Source organism: Stomoxys calcitrans, chromosome 1, assembly GCF_963082655.1.
Source record: "Stomoxys calcitrans chromosome 1, idStoCalc2.1, whole genome shotgun sequence".
NCBI classification, from domain to species: Eukaryota; Metazoa; Arthropoda; class Insecta; order Diptera; family Muscidae; genus Stomoxys; species Stomoxys calcitrans.
The window spans coordinates 148,272,837-148,294,513 of NC_081552.1; the positions used below are offsets into that span (position 1 = coordinate 148,272,837).

Consider the following 21,677-nt stretch of genomic DNA (forward strand, 5'->3'; position numbering starts at 1 on the left):
ACAAAATTCTAATCCCCACCATGCCACTATGAACATACATCTAAGCCAGAAATCGACTTGTTGTGCGCTTTAAATCCGAAAAGTTTAGTAAAGAGATTTGTGTCATGGATTCCATGGTACTCACAAAATTCTTAATAGTTTTCCATTTTATGCCCCTACGTTGGTTCAAGTTTGGTATCGTACCCGCACCCAAATGGTATCGTATCCGCCGGAAATGTTCCAACGTCTAGTCATATTTCGGAAAATCAATGTTATATCGAGATTAATCGGGATTCTCAAAAAAAAAAAAAAAACAATGACAAAATTCAGTTTTTATTAACAAACAAAAACAAAACCAATGACAATATTCAGTTTTTACTAACAAACAAAAAAAAAAAGTTCGGCCTGGTCAAATCTTTGATTAACTCCTCTATGGATCGCTTAGTCAAGTTTTTTGAAAAATTTTTATGTATAAACCGATTAGACACATACTTGCCGTGGTTTTTGGTTTAATAGGCAAAAAATTGAGCTCTCTAGGAACTTGAGACGTCAAATTGGAAATCGGTATTTGGATGTTTAAAGTCATAGCAAAGCATCATGCGAAAAATATCAGCCAAACCCGATCATTATTGCACCGTCCTGGAGCTAAAGATAACAGACAGGGAGATCGGTTTATATGGGAGCTATATCAGGTTAAAAACAACATGGGCCAACTGGTTGTGAATGTTGGAAGATATAACCAAAAACCATGTGCAAAATTGCTTTCAAATCCAAATCAGTTTATAAGGCCTATACAACAGTTATTCCAACCGACTTACACTTAGAGCTTGCCAAATATCGTTTGCACTATCGATATTTTAGTTTATGGCTGAATATCTATTGATATTTTTCCTATCGATGCTATCGGCAAATTTCAACTGTTTGCAAAATTGATCAACATATTAGCGATTCGATCCTGAATGTACCCCAATCATTCATTTTTCGATTGTTCTTCTTGTCGTGTATTTCAAGTACAGTTCGAATCGTCCCATAAAAATCTCCCGTTATTACTTCTTAAGCCTATAAAGGGCGACTAGGCCGACATTTTGTACAATGATTTCTCTCATGATTTCTATTGTAAAAACCAATCTCCTGATTTTTACTTCTCAATTACGTTTCAAATATAGGTGATAGGAAATTATCGACAGTTTCGATACTATCGATATTTATTGTTAGAAATATCAATTTACATGTTAAACTACGCTTTGTAAATTTTGTATTATATCACTTCGTTTGTTCCTTCGTTTGCCATCATTTGCGTTAATAACACTTAATTTAATTAAAGCCTTTTTGTTAATTAAATTAATTTATTTTCTTATTATTACCTTTAGATATATAAATGCCAGTTTTAATGTTCGTATGGTTATTTTAATTATATTCTTTAAAATAACGGCCCATATATCATCTTGCCCCCCAATGTGCCAATCAGCCAATAAACAATATTGTCCTCGTTTCTGTGCCGCATTCGTATTTGAAGAAGTTACCCATATTCGACGAGTGATTCTCATATCCATTTCGAATAATCAACATTTTCTTTTGGATTTGAGAGAATCGTACCCTGTAGATTGCTCCTTCTCCTTCCATACTGCCGCCTCTTCTTTTTCCGTATGTTCTTCGTCGCATTGCTTATATAGGTTTGTTTTCTTTCTTTGGCTGTCTTCTACTTTGGCTAATTATTTAAAGTGTATTGCAAAAAAGAAGATTTCCAACATTTGTACTGTTGTTTTTTTTTTGTTTTAATCATTGCATCTCCCATGCTAGGACATTGTATTCGAGAAATGCAGGTGGTCTTTTTTCACAATAATTCCATGCCTTACGATTCAACATGTCTAGACATGGAAAATCACAAACGGATTTTCATACAGTGAAAGCGAAGTAGGAAGTAGAATTTAAATTATAATCGATTAATTTTCTCAAAATTTTATATTCAATTATGGAAGTTGACAAAAGTTTTTCTAAATCCACACGAATTTATAGAAAAGAGAGAGAGAGAAAGAGAAAAAATAAACAGAGACCTTGAAACATCTATTTATTATACAAAAATTAAAGTTTTGCCCTCTGTTTGTTTGTTTGTTACCTATAGACTCAAAACCTGCTGGATGGTGGAGGATGACCTCCCGATGCATATAGCGTACCGCATTTTATGATATCCGCGAGTGGGGCAGAGGGCCCCCTTACCCCAATTTTCAAAAACGCCTCAGAGTTGGGTGCATCGATTTAAGCGAAATTTAGTATGCCCCATTATGGTAACCCAAAAACACAAAATTGGTCAAATAACCGTAGACCGGAACCCACAACCATTAAACCCACCCAATCTGACATGTTTACCGATTTCATTATCAATGAAAGGTTTTAAATGAAAAGTATTTCAGAGCAGAGTACGAACTTGATATAAAATTTTTACCTCAAGTGCCGGGTGGCCGCCTCACCCTCAAAAACCGCCAAAAAATTACAATTACAAAAAAATTTGGGGATTTGGGAAAATAATTTGTATTCATATAAACTCTCAAATACCTTTCATTCCATTTTGTCCCGTTTGGTATACATGTCCTTTTGGGGTATAATTTTGGGTTGGGCAACGCGCCCCAAGAATTGACGCAAGTGTATATATATATGTTTCAAATTTCATCAAAATCGGATGATATATGCTTGTTTTATGGACTTAATACCCTATTTTTGGAGATCGGATATGTCAGCTATATCCAAATATGGTCCGATATGTTTAGGGGGTACCGGAACTTGTTGTGCCAAATTTCATCGAAATAGGATGAAAAATGCTCCTTTTATAGACTCATTACACAATATCGGGAGATCGGTATATATGGCAGCTATATTCAAATATGGTCTGATCTGTACCACATTTGACAGGAATGGGTATGGGTCTACCAGAACCCACTGTGCCAAATTTCATCAAATCGGATGAGAAATTACCTATTTATTGCCTCAAGACTTTAAGTCTGGAGATCGGTCTATATAGCGGCTATATATAACTAATATCCGATTTTATGAGATCAGGTTTATATACAAAGAATACGAAATCATTAAAAAATTTTTGAAAAATGTTTTTATGCCCAAGATATCTGCAAAATTATAAATACCCAGCTTTTGGGTATAAGTAAGTAAATACCCGGGTATTTACCCAATTTACCGGGTAAATACCTATTCACACATCGCCCATCTCTACTCATTTCCGTACTGTAGAGTTGAATCATTAAACGCAGAGTGTCTAAGTGTCGCGTATTGATTTCCAAACCTGAAATACGATTTTGCTGGAAAATCTAAACAAATTAAAGAAAAAAGCTAACTTTAGAAATACATCAAACTAGATAAATATGCGTCATATTTCTGCGACGAAAAAAAATGGAAACATAGATATTCTTTATACTCGTCGTAGTGTTGTTTTGGTTTTCATCATGTTGACGACGTTCTCAATGGTGATGGGAAAAACTTTGAAATTAACTTTTGTCACGTTTTTCCTTGTTTGTGTGGCTGCGATGTCAGCGGCAATGCACAGTGGCGCTATTTGAGTTTTTCGCTGCAAAAATCATAAAGGCATATGAGAGAAAAGTGTTCAGACTATGATATGACTGTTCCGGTTTTGCAAAACGAAAAATAATTGTTCCCTTTACTATATAGAAAATTGGTTGGAGTATGCATTCTAACATAGATTTCCAAAATTTGGTAGATATAAGGCAGATAAAATCTTTCGTTTATCGTTTTTGAAAACCGGAACAGGGTTGTATATATTTGAATAGGCTGCTATGTTATGGCTTATCAAAGTCAAAATTTGTAGAAAAAATATTTTTTTTTCAATTTTAGATTCTTTATTTTTTCTTAAATATTTTGAAACTATAATCCAAAACATAAAGAAAACTATATATTTTTTTTAATTTTCTGTAAAATTTTCATCAAAAAACGTTATTTGGTTTTTTGCAAATTTTAAGTTGTAAAGCATATATCTTTTAGTAGGAAAGAACAATCACTATCAATTTTTTTATTAGATTTGCAATTGGCAAAGAAACTCATAAACCGTTACAGATATTACAGACATGAGGGCATGTTTTTTTACCAGCTCTATCTTTTGCAAACAGAATCATGATGATCGGCCTATAAATGTCTATTTGGCAGCATTCCAAATTTTGGAATGCTCGATGTGACCAACATTCATGCCCCATGTCAGTGCCTGGCCCTACAACGGTCTCCAAATTTTGCATAATTATTGGAAACCATCTCCACATTCACTATATCAAGTTTCGTGTAGATATCCTTAGCTGTTCAAATATTATGGAATTTTTCCAAGGATTTTTCGACTGTGGGATATGTCCTCCATACAATTCTTGAACCATGTCTTTTATCCGTGTTTTTCCTTTATATGAAAATGGTGCAAAAACGGGCAGTTAAACTTTTTTGAATTTCGTTATGGGGCAATCAAATAGCGTATTTTGAAAATATGGCGAGGGTATAAAAGGTCCCTTTTTTTATTTTCCATCAAAGTTGAAAAATAGTGAAAAAATTTTTAATTTTTAAAATAGTGATTTATCCAGAGAAGCTCGAAGAAATCTTTATAATTGTTATACCCTCCACTGGGGATATACTAACAACAACTGTGGCAAGTATGGTCTAAATCAGTCCATAACCTGGTACAAATGCCATATAAACCGATCTCCCGATCAAAGAACTTGACAAGTGCGCTCCATGGTGGAGGTTATTTAAAATTCGACCCGGCCGAAGTACGCTTTTACTTTTTTATATCCAACAATTGAAAATTTAAAAAAATTACAATCCCTTATCTAGTTTTCGAGATATTGCACTTGGCGCAGAGGTAAGCATGTCCGCTATGCGGCACGCAGTTCCGATTCAGCATAAAAAGGAGGCCCCTTATCATTGAGTTTAAACTTTAATCGGACTGCAGTCACTGATATGAGGGAAGAATCCCCTTCCCCTTAATGGAATATTCATGAGAAATTTAGTATTTTGCACACTTGAAATCGGACCAAATTACCTAAAAATTGTGTTTTTTTTTTCAAAATCAAAAATTGTTCAACTTCTACCTCCTAAACTAAAAATGTGACATTTTTATACGGACCATTTTTGAAATAGTTGGAAAGTTTTACTTAACAAAGGTTCTTTCAAAATTTCGTAGGCGCACATGAAAATGTTTCCTCTGTCCGCGCCACTGTGCGACGGCTGATGCTGTGGTATCGATTTTATTTTTATATATAAGTGATTCTCAGTCATCCAAACGGTAAGAAGTTTTTATGGGTCACATTTTGGGGAGGAAGGGTTTTGTTTAGTTGAATTCAATAGCATTTTACTGTAGAAAACTTAAATTGAGGCACTTATGCCAATAAACATAGAAAAATCATAATTAAAAGCATGTGCGCATTAAGGTAACACATATCAGTTAAGTATCGGTGTTTAGTTGACAAAATTCGGCACTGGCATGATTTTTTGCATTAAAAACTATGCCATCTCTTGCTCTTAAAAAAAAATTGATTTTTTATGAATATTCAACAAAATTCATTAGCTCACTACGCTTTAAGTTGTTAAACGCTCTACAAATGCTTCTATAATAATAAGTTGTGCTTTTTATACGAAAGGTTAACTTTAAAAACATCAATAAGCTAGAAATCCAATAGTTCAAATTCAGTCGGAGTTATAATTGTCTATTTGCAAAATGGGACTATGCAAATGTATGCCAGCTATTTCTAAACAAGAAATGATTTTCAGAAAATTTAAGGCCATAAAAAGACCGCTTTGTCCAATTCAAAAAGACTTTTACAGTTTGTTTCGTCCTTTGGAGATCAAATAAAACCTTTGATGTGTATTTTAACCCCAAACATATATAGACCTGGCTTAATGGATGTGGAAAGTGATTCTAGTGTTTGGAGTATTTCCTATGTCATTGCGCGGCTTGCAGCAGATATGAGCCAGCTAGGGATTTTGAAAGTAGCACTGATTTCCTGTTTTAGATTTAATCGAGGTTACTTCGTGTATATAGTGGCATGGGCGCATTTATATCCGCACCCTCTGTTCAACCTAACCTAACGTAAAGAGTACCCAGTTTTTACAAACCGTGCCTTATTTATTGTCATTCCTTAGAATTTGACCACTCTCACTTTGCGCGAAAGCACAAGAACAAACGTGTTTTAAACCTGACCACAAAATCATACTGTTTGTTACTTTGTGTGCGTGTGTGTGTGTGTGTGTGTTCATACCACTATGACTTATTTCCCTTAAATTATTATTTGCACCTTTCAGTTTTTGGTTTCATCTGCCAATAGATCTATACGACGGGTCCAATGACATTCTTTGCTGTGTACTTGTATATGTTTTATAAAGTTGATTGTAGATGCGAGAGTATATCGATGTTCAACTTTTCCCACATTTTTGGAAACTGTGTACCTATGAGCAACCATTTGTTTGTGCAAAGTTCTGTGTCTAATAAAAACTAATTAAAATTTAAATTGAGTACACGAATACACAAATTTCACTTTATAATTTTAATTAAAGATTTATTTGAAGAGATAACGTGTTCTCTCGTTGTTTCATTCGCTTTCGATGAATCTGTTCTTGTTGCCCTAACAACTGCCTCGTATGGCGGAGATGTCCGCCAGGCATTCAACAATACAGATACTTAGTGAATAAATTCACAGCCAGCTTTTAGGCAAATGGCCTGAGTATGACAATTGAAATTATGATTTACCGTTATTGAATTAGGTAAGTATACATGAAGTTCATATGTGGCTGGATGTACTGTAGATTCGCTAGATGCGCTTTTAAGCATAACCTAGTTATTTAATTTAGTTAAATAATTTAAATCTATTAATGATGATGTTCCAATCTTCTCCTGCGTTACAAAATTAAAATAAAAATAAAATGCCTTCTTAATTTACATTTTAGTGCATGCTTTATTAATTTATACATTTGTCGAAACGGTTCTCTTTTTTATTTATTCTTATTTAGTATGCCTAGATGCTGTTGTTGTTTTCGTTTTTTTTTTTTTGTATTCAGCACGAGGTCAATTAACGCTACACTCAGGGTTCAATATCCGCATAAATAGACTACACACACACACAGCTCATACACAAATTCACTCGCTCACTCATACTAGCATAAAACATAAACAGAACACAATTCGAAAACAGAAAAATTCATACTAAACTGAAATGAATTGCAAAGTAACAAACTGCACACGCATGACAGGGGGCATGCCCACTTATAAGTGAAATAACATCCTACCAAAAGGGTAATTATATAAGCACTTACAGTTGAGATGTTAGATATGAATATTGAAAACTCAATCGATGTGTCTCTGAGCATGGTGTTTACGTTAAGTGGACGTGGGGCAAGGAAGTTGTCAAAATAGTAATAAGGTAACAATTATCGAACAACCCGTTACCGGTGTGGGCAGGCATATGTGTTGGCATGCATTGCTGTACCATAGTAATATGTTTGCAAGTAATACGATACAAGAACAGATATTCAATGTTGTATAGAAAATAACGAGAGCAACATGACATCCACTGGATTTTGACACACATCTGAGATGCTTCTAAATAGAGATGTGCACGTGGGTGATTTTTCACTTACGCTCACGAAGCAAACATTTTACTCACGTACGACTCTTGAGAATCACGGTAGAAAAAAATTTTCCATTAAGCGAAAGGTTTTTTTTTTCCAAACGTCGGTATAGTAGTAGCACTCTGCTTATAGTGAGGAAAATGGCATACAAAATTATATTATCAACCCTTGAAACCATTATGGCTACCATTCCACTATGGTTCCATTGACCCATTTTTTTGGCCAAAAGTAAAAATGGAGTTTCGACATATTTTTGATTTATTCCAATAGAAAACACTCCAAAAAGCAGAGAAACAAAAGTTTTTATCGAAAATTTTAATAAAATTCTCAGCCTTTTACACGTTGGAATATTTGTTCTAATTTGCTTTGATAAATTACACACTTTTAAACCAGTTATATAACAAGGACATACCTGAAATTAAAGGTACTTTCAAGAGCTTTTAGAAACATCTACATAAAGTTGACAACCTTTTTTTTCAAATAAATATTTTTACTTGTTTTTAAAAAATGCCACAACAGAATGGAGATAAACTAAAAAAGTACATAAAAGTACAAAGAGATTTTTTACCGGCTTTTATTTCAGCATGTGTACTTTCACTTTTTTTTATAAAACTACCTGCCAAGATCTGCCAAAACAGACATTTGTCAAAGGTTTTTAGTACCTTAAAAACTACCTTGTTTTAGTTTTTGTTCCACAAAATTCTTATTTTCCGGCCGATTTTGATGACATTTAGGATTTTGAATTTTTTTAAATAATAACGTGGATTCAATATGGGTTAACTAGTTTAAAAGCTTCGCATAGCTCCCATATAAATTGAATCACCTTTTATTAATTTTTTTGGGTATAAAAACAATACTTTTACCCCAATTTTGGCCAGATTTGTCCAGATGTCTTTTTTTAACTTGTTCATCACTTAAATCAGAAAAAAGTTTAACTCTCCCACCACAAGTAATTCACTTTTAAATATTAAATTCAATACCAGAGAGAGGAGGCTATTAAAAATTGACGGCGTCACATTTGTATTCTTGTCTTCGCGCTAGAAGTGTTGTTGAGCTTAGTACTTAAAATATTGACACCTTTATAAAATGTTTGTTAAACAAATAAATAAAATATATTAATATTGGGTTGCCCAAAAAGTAATTGCGGATTTTTTAAAAGAAAGTAAATGCATTTTTAATAAAACTTAGAATGAACTTTAATCAAATATACTTTTTTTACACTTTTTTTTAAAGCAAGCTAAAAGTAACAGCTGATAACTGACAGATGAAAGAATGCAATTACAGAGTCACAAGCTGTGAAAAAATTTTTCAACGCCGACTATATGAAAAATCCGCAATTACTTTTTGGGCAACCCAATACAATCTGAGTGCGAAAAACCTACTCAAATACTCGAAAGCCGTGAAAATGGAAATAGTACAAATTATAAGGACATTCTACATCAAAAACATGATAGTTTCTTTTGTGGTAAAAGATGCTGTGTTGTGAATTCATATGAAAACCACTTCTGGGAATCAATGGATATGAAATCAATTGCTTAGTACAAAGAATTCAGGTTGGTCATGGTGTAACATTACTTTTTGTAATTATTCACATAAATAATCGAAATAAAATTAGATTAAAATCATTTTCAATGTTTTTTTTTTTTTTTTTTTGGTTCATTAGGGAGTGGAATAATCAATAACGGTTTGGTACTAAAAGCAATAACGGTCTGGTGCTAAAACCAATAACAGATTGGTATTAAAACCAATACCAGTTCGGTAATAAGGCTAGTACCAAACGGTATTAATCATTTTATGTTTCATCCATACCATCCGGTATTGTTTTTGTACCATACGATGTTTTTTAACTATCAATACCGTATGTTACTGATATGAGCACGTTTGGTAACAACTTTTCTCTGGGTGTTGAAGTCATATAAAAAACTTTTTTCCAAAGAGGTGTCGCAATGTTTCACGCCGTTCAGACCCTCAGTCCCTCATCATTGAGCTTAAAATTGAATCGGACAGTATTCAATGATTTGTGAGAAGTTTGCCCCAGTTACTCAATGGAATGCTCATGGGCAAATTTTCATTTGCTATAGCGCCTCCATAATTATTTCACAATTTTAATCATGATAACAAAAGTTTTACTTTAAATCTTTTTATAGTCAGCGCTCTGCTTTGGTAACAACAACTGACGTTCTCGCCAGGATTTATATTATATATCGGAAATGGATGCCATATAGGTAAGAGTTTCTGATTGACCGACAGTGTTGATAGTAAATAGTAAAGTAATATCAAAAATGTGATTTGCGCTTCTTTTTATTTTTTAAGCACCCACAAGCGAATCTGTAGCCGACCCCAGAATTTTTGTTAGTGTTAACTACTGTTACCTATTGCCCCTGTATTTTAAACCATCCGATTCTAAAAATAAACTATAATACTATAACTATATAATAATATACTATATAATAAACTAACCGGCAAACATAATAAAGAGAAAAATAAACCGTTAAGGAAAACTATTTGTTTGCGAAAGTCGTTCGCGTACTTCATTTGCAAAGCAGTGGGCAGTGTGACAAATTCAGAAGCTACCATATTTACTGGAGGTTTGTTTCCATAGGCATAATTAAGCTTTATTTTAAAAACGTTTATATTATAGATAAAAGCCACAATAAATAAAACACAGATTATGTGTACCGATTTAGATGAAATACCGAATTTCGTGCAAATCGCTTGAAAATTATACCAAACATCATTATAAGTGAAAATCGAGCATATATATACATGAGAGCTATATCTAAATCCGAACCGATTTTTGCCAATCCATTTGTATTTGGGCTATAACAGTAATATGTGGAAATTGATTGGATGAAAAATGCGATCTCTATCTTGATTATAAAAAAAGGTAACCGATATAGGGAGGATATGCGACAGATGGATATGGCATTTTATTATATTTTTACTATTTAAAATCGTAAAGGCTCTATTAGTTCCCCGATTTGGTTAGAATTTGGCACAATGATGTGTGTTTAGATCCCCGACATCTGCGCCGTATATGGTCCAAATAGGTCTATATCTTAATATAGCCCCCACATAGACCGATCTACTGATTTAAGGTCTAAGGTCCATAAAATCTAAATTTATTACCTTATTAGGCTAAAATTTTGACAATGACAAGCGGTATTTATTGCCCGATTTCAGTGAAATTTAACACAGTCAGGTGTGTTAGGTGTCAAAGTTGAGTAAGGTTTAGGCCGAACTATTTTTGGTATAGCCCCCATAAAGATCGATCCCGATTGAAGGTCTTTCACCCACAAATGGGGAATTTTTACCCGATTTTGCTAAAATTAAGTACATTGTGTTGTGTTAAACCTCTAATTATCCTTCCCGAATACGATGCTGATCAGATCACATATGGATATAGCTGCCACATATTTTAAGATCGATTTGTGGCAAGTTGGGTCCAATTCGTACCGGATTTCAACGAAATGATGTTTATACAAATATACCCGAGGTGGCCCGGCCGAGCTTAATGCTTTTTTACTTGTTTTTTGTAGCACCCCCCAGGAAAAATGTCTAGCTACGCCAATGGCCATAACATACATAAACAACGAAAGATTGCGCGAACTAGTACATACTCAAAATCAGAGTTGCACCAAACACTGATTTTGACAGATCGTGTCCTCGGTTTTTTTGTTGTTGACCAACTGCTCCTAGCTGTAAATGAATTTATCTTGGCGTAGAGCAACGACTTGACATAGCCCCAAAGCAAATAGTCTAAAGGCGTCGAATCGCATGAACGACGCGGCCAAACGAATGGCCCTTGAGATAACCTGCTCATCAAACTTACTCTACAATAAATCGATTGTAACGTATTCTGTATGGCTTGTGGCACCGTTTTATCGAAACCACATGTCGTCTAGGTTAATATCTTCCACTTCAGGCAAAAAATAACCAGTGAGCATGGTATCGTCGATGAAGAAGTATGGCCCAATGACGCCGGCGGCATGCAAACCGCACCGAAAAGTTATTTTTTGTGGACTTTGTGCTGATTCGTGAAGCACATGTGGATCAATTTGACCAAAAACTAATATTTGCTCATTAAGCCAAAAATTAACTTCGTCACTTGAAGATGATTAACGCTCTTAAATTAGCGGTCACCGACTCTGAACTACGGTAGTATTTTTTTTTTTTTTTTTTTGATTTGCAGACGTTGTTCTTTCGTGTACTTTACCATGACGAAAATTTTGAGTTTATTCAATAAATTGACAGTGACAGTTCGATGATTAGTGCAAGAGTGCGTCCACAAATTAAATTCAATATTGTCAAGTTCCTATTGAAATGTAAGGATAATGTAATCTAACAAATGTACTTATGAATGAATAACAAACTATGGTCAACATGGTGCAATAGATATTAATTAGAGCTAAATTAAAAGGCGATGGAGAAAGTTTAAATTAAAATGCGAACTTTTATTAATACCATTTAATATTAAATTCTCGCCGACTTCCCAAAATTCATTAAAAATGATCGACTTGTGAATGGTGTTCATCATTTACTACTTAACAATTATTTTCGAACACATGTTAGAAATATGCAGCACAGATTAACGAAATGCAATCGCACATGTGCACTATTGCGGCGATACACTTGACTCAAAGCACTGCACAGCATAGCCAAAGGGAGGCCGGGATAAGAGCAACACACATAAATATGTATGTGTCTGTTGAACTGTTGCTGATGTTGTTGTGGTTTGTTGCTGCTGCCATGGACATGGACTCAATGTGGACGGACCCCCCACTTGTAAAGGCTGACAGCCTTAGCTTGTTGTTTGTATGGCTACATCGACGCTCTGGATGGCCTTCCTTCGTTAGCTGTTTCTTTTCATTTCATTGTGATGACGTTGTTTGTGGCTATATTTGTTGATGTAGAATGCAACAAAACACTTCCAAATTACATTCACAGTTTGCACGTCGCCACACAGAATGCACATGTTCACATGTCAATTTACGTTTGTTTATAGTTATAGTAATTTTTTGTTTTCAGTGTACGTGAGGATGGGGGATAAGATGTCTCTGTCTCTCGTTTGCTTTGAGAGCGCTTTTTGTAATGCACCCCGTACCAGTTCACCGGCTCACAGTGTGTTTGTTGTGCCCATTGTTGCAAAATGTTGTCATTGTCGTTATTTTAATGTTTTTATTTTTATTTTTGTTGCTGTTGGTGCTTCTGTTATCGTGCGATATACATACACACACATACATACATACCATTTGTTTATTTATTTTTAATTAAATCCCAATGAAATTAAAAATAAATGATTATTTATCAGGCAACTGCTCTCGCATACGACAAAAAAAGGTGATTTATACTTTATAATAAATGTGTCTGGCGTTGAGGCGATCGATGGTTTTGTGTTTCTTAAGTCGAAATTAAACGGCCATAAAATTCTATTGCAGCCCAGGCAGCTCAACACACTTCATTCCCTCACTGCGCACCACCGGCAGCAAACGGCAACAACAACGTGAGTTTGTCATCCGCGACAACAGCACAGGTGTTCAAAACGAGATTTCTGTTTTTTTTTGTTGATTTTATTTTATGGATATAGGTACTCACTGGTGTTTTTTTCCTTATTTCAAAGGTGCAATTTCAGCTTTTTTGAAGCTGATGTTTGCAAAATTATTAAACGTTTTAATCAACACTCGATAAATGTACACCCAAACAACCCAAGGAATAACCAAGGCTGCATTCGTTTGCATGTTAGTATGTATGTAGGTGGTGAGAGAGTATGGCAGCGGGCCTTATCTTCAATTCCGGTTCATGATTAACGCACACACGCCAATGATTCATGGGGGTTGGCCTTATTGGAACACAATTTATTCGAATTGCTTTCTTTTTTTTTGTGGGTTAAATTCAAAGTCATCGATTTGCATCTGGAGTGAATTGAAATCAGAAAGAAGAGGGCGCGCGCACACTCCCTATACCAGTTTTTATCTTCCGATATTAACACTTTACAAACGCTCTATGGAATTTAATAAAAAAAACATGAATTTGAGATTATAGCAGTTAGGTACTTCTTCCTCTACTTCTTTTTCTTCTCGCGATCGCTGAGAGAAAACAATAATAACATCACCACTGCTGCCGCACTGGAATAATTATGACAATCGTATCGAAATACCACACCTTCGTGATAAATATGAATGTATGTATAGCTGCATACACACTACCGCGAACTCATACCAAACGCTTGAGTGTGTGCGTGTAGTTGCGTTTAGATATTTTGATTTTTATAGACATTATAAATTGAAGTTGCGTCGTTACTTATTATTTTTTTTTTTCTTTCTTTCTTCGTCTTCTTTGTTTGAAGAATTCTAAAAGACATGTCGGAATGGTGGTCTGTCTACCTTATCTATGGCGAAATGTGTGAACTCACTCGAGGAAATTTGTCAATATTTTCAGCGCAAGAATTTGTTACAAATGCTGACAGATTGGGGGTTGTGTGTGGGTTCTTTTTTTTAATTTTGTGCAGTTTAATTTTGTGCAGTTAGTTATTGTGAGCCAAAGAAGAAGAAGTACATCTCTATATTCAAAACGGAGAAATCCATCCGTTCGATCGCTATATGAACTAAGTGAACTAGGGAGCATTGAAACTGAGAGGCGAATTTATTGAAAAAAAAAAATCGCTATATCCGAACTCTTCGAAGCATCCAATTGAAGATTGGGGGACACATCTTAATAACATAATCACATAACCTATTTAGTCCCGCCAGTCTCCCCGCCCCCACGCTATTAACTGCTCAGCTGTATTGAAGAAGACAACTTTAGTATGAAACATGGCAATTTTAAATAAAATAAAACTTTACCTTTTGTCGCAGCCAAAAGTTCCTTCCGTTTACAAAGCAGACGCTTTACTCATTCATGCACTTCACTATTAGTTGAGTCTTCGACTATTTTTCTCTATCAATATTTGCTAAAAACACAAAAGCAAAACATTTTCCCACTCTTTTCCATCAAAGATGGTCATGCTTTTTTGTTTCGGTTTGACATATTCTATTCATAGACACAATGATATCAGCAGTGGAAAAAAGGAATGTGTAGAAACTTTTGTGGCACAGAGCATTTCATTCTGCTTTTCAACGTAAAGGTCCCGGGTTCGAGTCCCGAACCAGCAAAATGATTTTTAATTATTTCAAAGCTGAAAATTAGGTCCCACATTATTCCGCGCGTTTGTGGGGAGCCCAAAGAAGTAATAAAATATATTTATGGAGTTGACAATGCCACAATCAGCTAATTCATTATAAGTTCAACACTAACTAACAGCTATTAAATTATGCATACTTACGAGCATGTTATTGTGAACTCAAGAAATACAAATTGTAAACATTTTTGTTACATATGTATATTGAATTAAAATTCCAAATTACTTTGAGTAGTTCCTTTAGTAATGAGTTTCGGCAGAGGTATCGTCGCTTTTAGCCATATTTGGTGAAGTGTATGCTTATTCCAAAGAAATTAGTTTTAGTAAAATTACTAACATCACCTGACTTGTTAGGTGTTTCAACTATACTCATGAATAGTAAGTTTTATTTGTACAACGTTAATTTTCTAACCCCTTACGAATTAAACGTAAGTAAAGATCATGAACTAACGTGTATTATGTAATCAACCCATTACGATAAGCCTTTTTCTGAGTGTAGATGAGAATCCGGTTAACTTTTGTTTTTGAGCAATCCTATTTATAAACCTAATTTTTTTTTTCCTTATACACCCTCCACCATAAATCGCATTTGTCAAGTTCTTTGTCCGGTATCTCTTTACTGGCACGCAAAGCATAATGGATAAGAATTGCTATGTTATTGGAGCTTCATCGGGTTATAAACCGATAGTAGATGACATTGTGCAAAATTTCAGTCAAATCGGATAAAAAGTAAAATCGGGAGATGGGTTTATATGGGAGACAATATTGACACATCTGTTTAATAACATCGAAAACAATAACATAATTGGATAAGAACTGCGCTTTTAAGCGGCTCGAAAATTATAATCGGGAGATCGGTTTATATGAGAGCTATACCAAAACATGAACCGATATGTCCCATTTACCATCCTAACCGACCTACACTAATAGGAAGTATTTGTGTAAAATTTCAAGCGAAAATTTCCTGGACAGACAAATGTTGCCATCCCATGGTGGAGGGCAAACAAATTTAAAGATGCCCCTGTTTGTAAGGCTTTTCTGTGGCTTCAACTTAGGCGCAACGTTGTCCTTGTCCCAAAGTCAATTTCCAACATTCAACGAAATGTTACCATCTATAAAAAATATTTTCCTTTAAAAAAAGCTCGTACTATGTTCGCTTTTCGAAGTGAAAATCAATCATTTTTCGCGAGTACTTTTTTCAAAAACTACAAGAAACTCAATGATAATATAACACTTTTTTTATACCCTCCACCATAGGATGGGGGTATACTAATTATAATTATTATATTCTTGATTATATATATTCTTGATCGTCATGTCATTTTAAGTCGATCTAGCCATGTCCGTCCGTCCGTCTGTCTGTCGAAAGCACGCTAACTTTCTAGGAGTGAAGCTAGGCGCTTGAACAAACAAACTTTGCACAAATACTTTTTATTAGTGTAGGTCGGTTGGGATGGTAAATGGGCCAAATCGGACCATGTTTTAATATAGCTGCCATATAAACCGATTTTCGGTCTAGACTTCTTGAGCCTCTATAGGGGGCAATTCTCGTCGGATTTGAAATTTTGCACGTTGTGTTTTGGTATGACTTCCAATAACTGTGCTAAGTATGACGCAAATCGGCACATAACCTGATATAGCTGCCATATAAACCGTTCTTGGATCCTGACTTCTTGAGCCGCTGGAGGGAGCAATTCTCATCCGATTTGACAGAAATTATGTACAACGGCTTCTCCCATGACTTTCAACATACGTGTCTAATATGGTCTGAATCGATCTATAGCTTGATACAGCTTCCATATAAACCGATCTCCCGATTTTGCTTCTTGAGCCTCTACAAGGCGCAATTCGTATCCGAATGAACTGAAATATTACACAATGACTTCTAAATACAATGTTCGGCATTCAATTCATTTATGGTCCAAACTACTCCACACTATAACTTGATATAGTTCCAATAGCATAAAGTTCTTATGCATTTTTGTTTGTTTGTCTAAGAAGGGATACCGCGCAAAGAACTCCACATATGCGATCCATGGTGGAGGGTATGCCGAACGCTCTTATTTGTTTAAAATTGTCTATTAAATTAAATCAGCATGTTTTTGTTTTTTTTTTGCTTCAAAATCTAACTGCAAATGCAAAATTTGCTCATGAACATTCCACTAAGGAACAGGGGCAAACTTCTCACATATCAATGAGTGCAGTCCGATTCAAGTTTAAGCTCAATGATAAGGGGCCTCATTTTTATAGCCGAGTCCGAACGGCGTGCCGCAGTGCGATACCTCTTTGAAGGGAAGTTTTACATGGCATTGTACCTTACAAATGTTGCCAGCATTAGGAGGGAAAAACCACCACTGAAATTTTTTTCTTATTTTCCATTTAGGACTCCACTCATATCAATGAGTGGAGTCCTATTAATGGTTAAGCTCATTAACAAAGGACCTCATTTAGTAGAGAACTGTTAACATGACAGGTTTTGAACCCAGGCGTTCGGCGTCATAGCCTGACATGGTAGCCCACGGTGGGCTCCAAAATCTGGTTTCGCGAAAAATATTGATTTCCAAACCAAAAAGTGAACATAGACCAGCCCTAAGACGCAAAGTTAAGGCTTTAACTTCTATTTAGAATAAAAATCCTGTTACATCATAGATATTCTTTTTATACCCTCCACCATAAGATGGGGGGTATACTAATTTCGTCATTCTGTTTGTAACTACTCGAAATATTCGTCTGAGACCCCATAAAGTATATATATTCTTGATCGTCGTGACATTTTATGTCGATCTAGCCATGTCCGTCCGTCCGTCCGTCCGTCCGTCTGTCTGTCGAAAGCACGCTAACTTCCGAAGGAGTAAAGCTAGCCGCTTGAAATTTTGCACAAATACTTCTTATTAGTGTAGGTCGGTTGGTATTGTAAATGGGCCATATCGGTCCATGTTTTGATATAGCTGCCATATAAACCGATCTTGGGTCTTGACTTCTTGAGCCTCTAGAGTGCGCAATTCTTATCCGATTGGAATGAAATTTTGCACGACGTGTTTCGTTATGATATCCAACAACTGTGCCAAGTATGGTTCAAATCCGTCCATAACCTGATATAGCTGCCATATAAACCGATCTCGGGTCTTGACTTCTTGAGAATCTAGCGGGCGCAATTCTTATCCGATTGGAATGAAATTTTGCACGACGTGTTTTGTTATGATATCCAACAACTGTGCCAAGTATGGTTCAAGTAAGTTAATAACCTGATATAGCTGCCATATAAACCGATCTTGGGTCTTGACTTCTTGAGCCTCTAGAGTGCGCAATTCTAATCCGATTGAAATGAAATTTTGCACGACGTGTTTTGTTATGGTATCCAACAACTGTGCCTAGTATGGTTTAAATCGGCCCATAACCTGATATAGCTGCCATATAAACCGATCTGGGGTCTTGACTTCTTGAGCCTCTAGAGGGCACAATTCTTATCCGATTTGAATAAATTTTTGCACGAAGTATTTCGTTATGATATCCAACAACTGTGCCGAGTATGGTTGAAATCGGTCCATAACCTGATATAGCTGTCATATAAACAGATCTGGGGATTTGACTTCTTGAGCCTCTAGAGGGCGCAATTCCTATCCGATTTGGCTGAAATTTTGCATTACGTATTTTATTCTTACTTTCAACAACTGTGTCAAATAAGGTTCAAATCGGTTCATAACCCGATATAGCTGCCATATAAACCGATTTGGGATCTTGACCCCTAGAGTTCGCAATTATTATCCGATATGCCTGAAATTTTGTACGACGGATCCTCTCATGACCATCAACAAACGTGTTTATTATGGTCTGAATCGGTCTATAGCCTGATAAAGATCCTATATAAATCGTTCTCTCTATTTTACTTCGTGAGCCCCAATGGGCGCAATTCTTTTACGAATTGGCTGAAATTTTACACAGGTCTCCAATATATAATTTAATTGTGGTCCGAACCGGACCATATCTTGATATCGTTTTAATAGTAGAGCAACTCTTTTCTTATATCCTTTTTTGCCTAAGAAGAGATGCCAGGAAAAGAACTCGACAAATGCGATCCATGGTGGAGGGTATATAAGATTCGGCCCGGCCGAACTTAGCACGCTTTTACTTGTTTGAGGTTACTTTTTTTGTATTTAGAGGGCACAAAAAGCCGATTGCTGTCTTATAGGGCAGATTAATATCCGCACCCTCTTTTCATCCTAACCTTAACCTACAAAACATTAAAAAAAAATATGTGGACAAATCATGTGAAATGTTCCAAGGGTTAGAAAATAAAAGAAGAATACTTTTTCTTTTATTCCTTTTGACATTCGATTTATTTTTGCTAATACTTACCCAATAACCATGCTTTAATATAAATGATGCGAACTTTTGCTTTAAGTGACAGCACTTCGAAAACAAATTGAAATAAGTATTTTCTTATATAATGCATACCAAGTGAAACTAAAAACTATTATTCCTAAAGCTTTTAAACCTTTTTATTCATATTGTAATATTGAAGCTTTACTTAGACATTGGTTTTGCCTGCCAATTATACAATTAACACATTTTAATACAATATTGTTATATAAGATTCTCTCTTTTGTAGTGGTTATAATAAACAAACAAACTCGTAGTGGAGAATAAACAAATCCCTCGAGCCATACTTTCGCATACAATAAACAAACCCAAGCCAAAAACTGCAGTGAAATTCATGTTGTACATATTTAACATTATTTTTGCTAAAAACGTAGGATAAACATGCATTTAAACTTGTAATTAATATATTAGCCATTAAAATCAATATTAATTTGTAATGTATATTACAATATTTTCTTAAGGACAATAATAAAGAAGTCTTTTGCATATTTATAGCTTTTTTGTACCAGCATAATCTTGTCTAGCGTTCGAAGCCATCAATACAACTTCCAAAATATGCACAGAATCATGCGTATGCCATGGGAGTAGTGTAATGTGTAGACAAAAAATCTGCCATTATACAAACACATGCATTGGGAAAGGAACAGCTAGAAGACAGTGTTATCGAGCTTGGGTAATGTGTTTTTCATATCATGCAGGCATTTTCGCAATAAATACGACATTCGTACAACATAGCAACGTACGGCTCTTGAAGCCTTTACACCTAATATGGCCAATGAGTTATTCTAACCAAATGACGAAACGCATCCCATAGTGGTTGGTGTGTGTGGTGTTCCATGGCGAAAGAGAAACAAACGAAAATTTTAAAATTAAAATTATCTTCGCCCCAACAGGCAAAAAACTTGAAAATAATCTTGCCTCTACAATCTGTACCTACATTTTCTTTTAAAGTTATGTTTATAATAGAATTCCAACTATTTCACATTTGTTAATATGAAAAGCACTTACATTTCACTTTTTAACTTTATTTACCTGTAAATTGCAATATTTTGCACGTCGATTACTTTCAAGATGTACAAAAGGAAAATTTTAATCAATTATTATTTCATACTGGAAAATGCTTCTAATATAGATATTTGACTTTGAAACAATAAGCAAATAAAGTGCTTTGTAAATCAGTCAAGATTTGCATTTTTTCGCTTGCGAATATTAATCCATAAATGTTGATACATATAAAGAATAATGAAACTTTTGCTATAATATATTATGATTCTTTTATGTTATTTTTCTCTGCTCTTCCTTCGCATTTGTTGCTCCCCCACAATATTACCAAACAGCATTTGTCTGTGGCATACATTAAGAAAAATGGTGTTGTAGCGCTAGCCATGTTTATGGAGGGGAATGGTGTTTTCACCATGCCGCCTTACAAATGCAAACATACATACGTTCATCGCACATTTATAATAAATTCGCCTGCCTACTTTTAGTTCATTGCACTGTAATTATTTATAATTAACATTGTTAACATACTGTGCATAATTCTTCCATGTTTGTTTGACGAAGAAAAAACGAGGAAGACCAAGAAGGAGGTAAATGTTACAAACATGTGGCCACATTCACTGTTGTATCTGTTAACACTTGTATAGGGTCCAAGTTTCTGAGACATTCTTTGTATCTTTTTTTGGTTTTTGATTTCTTTTTTTTTTTTTGAGATATTCTTCAAAAATATTGATAGTTTAGCATTAATTTCGCAAACACTTTTTTGGCTTCTGAATAATCGAACGGCAACAAAAGAAGAAAGAGTTTAGGTGCAATTCAATTATTAGATTTGTATGACCAAATAAAGACTCGTGCTAATCAGACCAATAAAAGATTTTTTTCTAAGTAATTTTGTTGTTTGAATTTTCATAACCAAAAAGCACTTTCGCTTTCAATGTATCGACATAATACCATTTACATTCAAAACGGAAGTTATTGTTATTATTATTATACCAGATGCTTGCTTTGCTTTTTAATTACTTTAGAACTTGTTTGCTTCACATTGTAGGACGCATCTTTAAATGTTTATACCTACCACTCAAGGAAGGGCGGTACACCAGTAACCTAAGTCTCTATAAATTATATACTGGTATATCCTTTTTTCGATTCAAGTTGGTGATGGCCGAACGAAGTACACTATCTTCCGAAAGAAAAAAGTTGTCCACTTCAGATTCTGTTCAAATACAGTTGGGATTGTACATAAACCAAACTGAGATATGTCTTACAACTTCGAAATAAGATACCAATGTGATTTGACTATAAGGTCTGTTACACCTTAAGTTCTGTTATGACTTCCTCTACGCACCATGTACGGCACAAATCGGTCCTTAACCTAATATTCAAGTTTCATATTAAAGAAATGTTCCATAATAACAACATAATTTGTTTTTATACCCTCCACCATAGGATGGGGGTATACTAATTCCGTCATTCTGTTTGTAACTACTCGATATATTCTAGTCTTAGACCCCATAAAGTA

The 21,677-nt window shown here is 34.9% G+C and overlaps 1 protein-coding gene and 1 long non-coding RNA gene across 4 annotated transcripts in view; both read left to right on the forward strand.

Moving 5' to 3' along the window:
• LOC131994269 (uncharacterized) overlaps positions 1 to 10,000 on the forward strand; it is a 72,507-nt gene extending 62,507 nt beyond the window's left edge. The window contains exons 3-4 of the long non-coding RNA XR_009396586.1: positions 9,750 to 9,827; positions 9,916 to 10,000. This is a non-coding gene — a long non-coding RNA (uncharacterized LOC131994269). The remainder of the gene's footprint in view (positions 1 to 9,749; positions 9,828 to 9,915) is intronic.
• LOC106095028 (methylcytosine dioxygenase TET) overlaps positions 1 to 21,677 on the forward strand; it is a 452,175-nt gene that overhangs the window by 377,046 nt on the left and 53,452 nt on the right. The gene's annotated exons all lie outside the window — the stretch shown is intronic.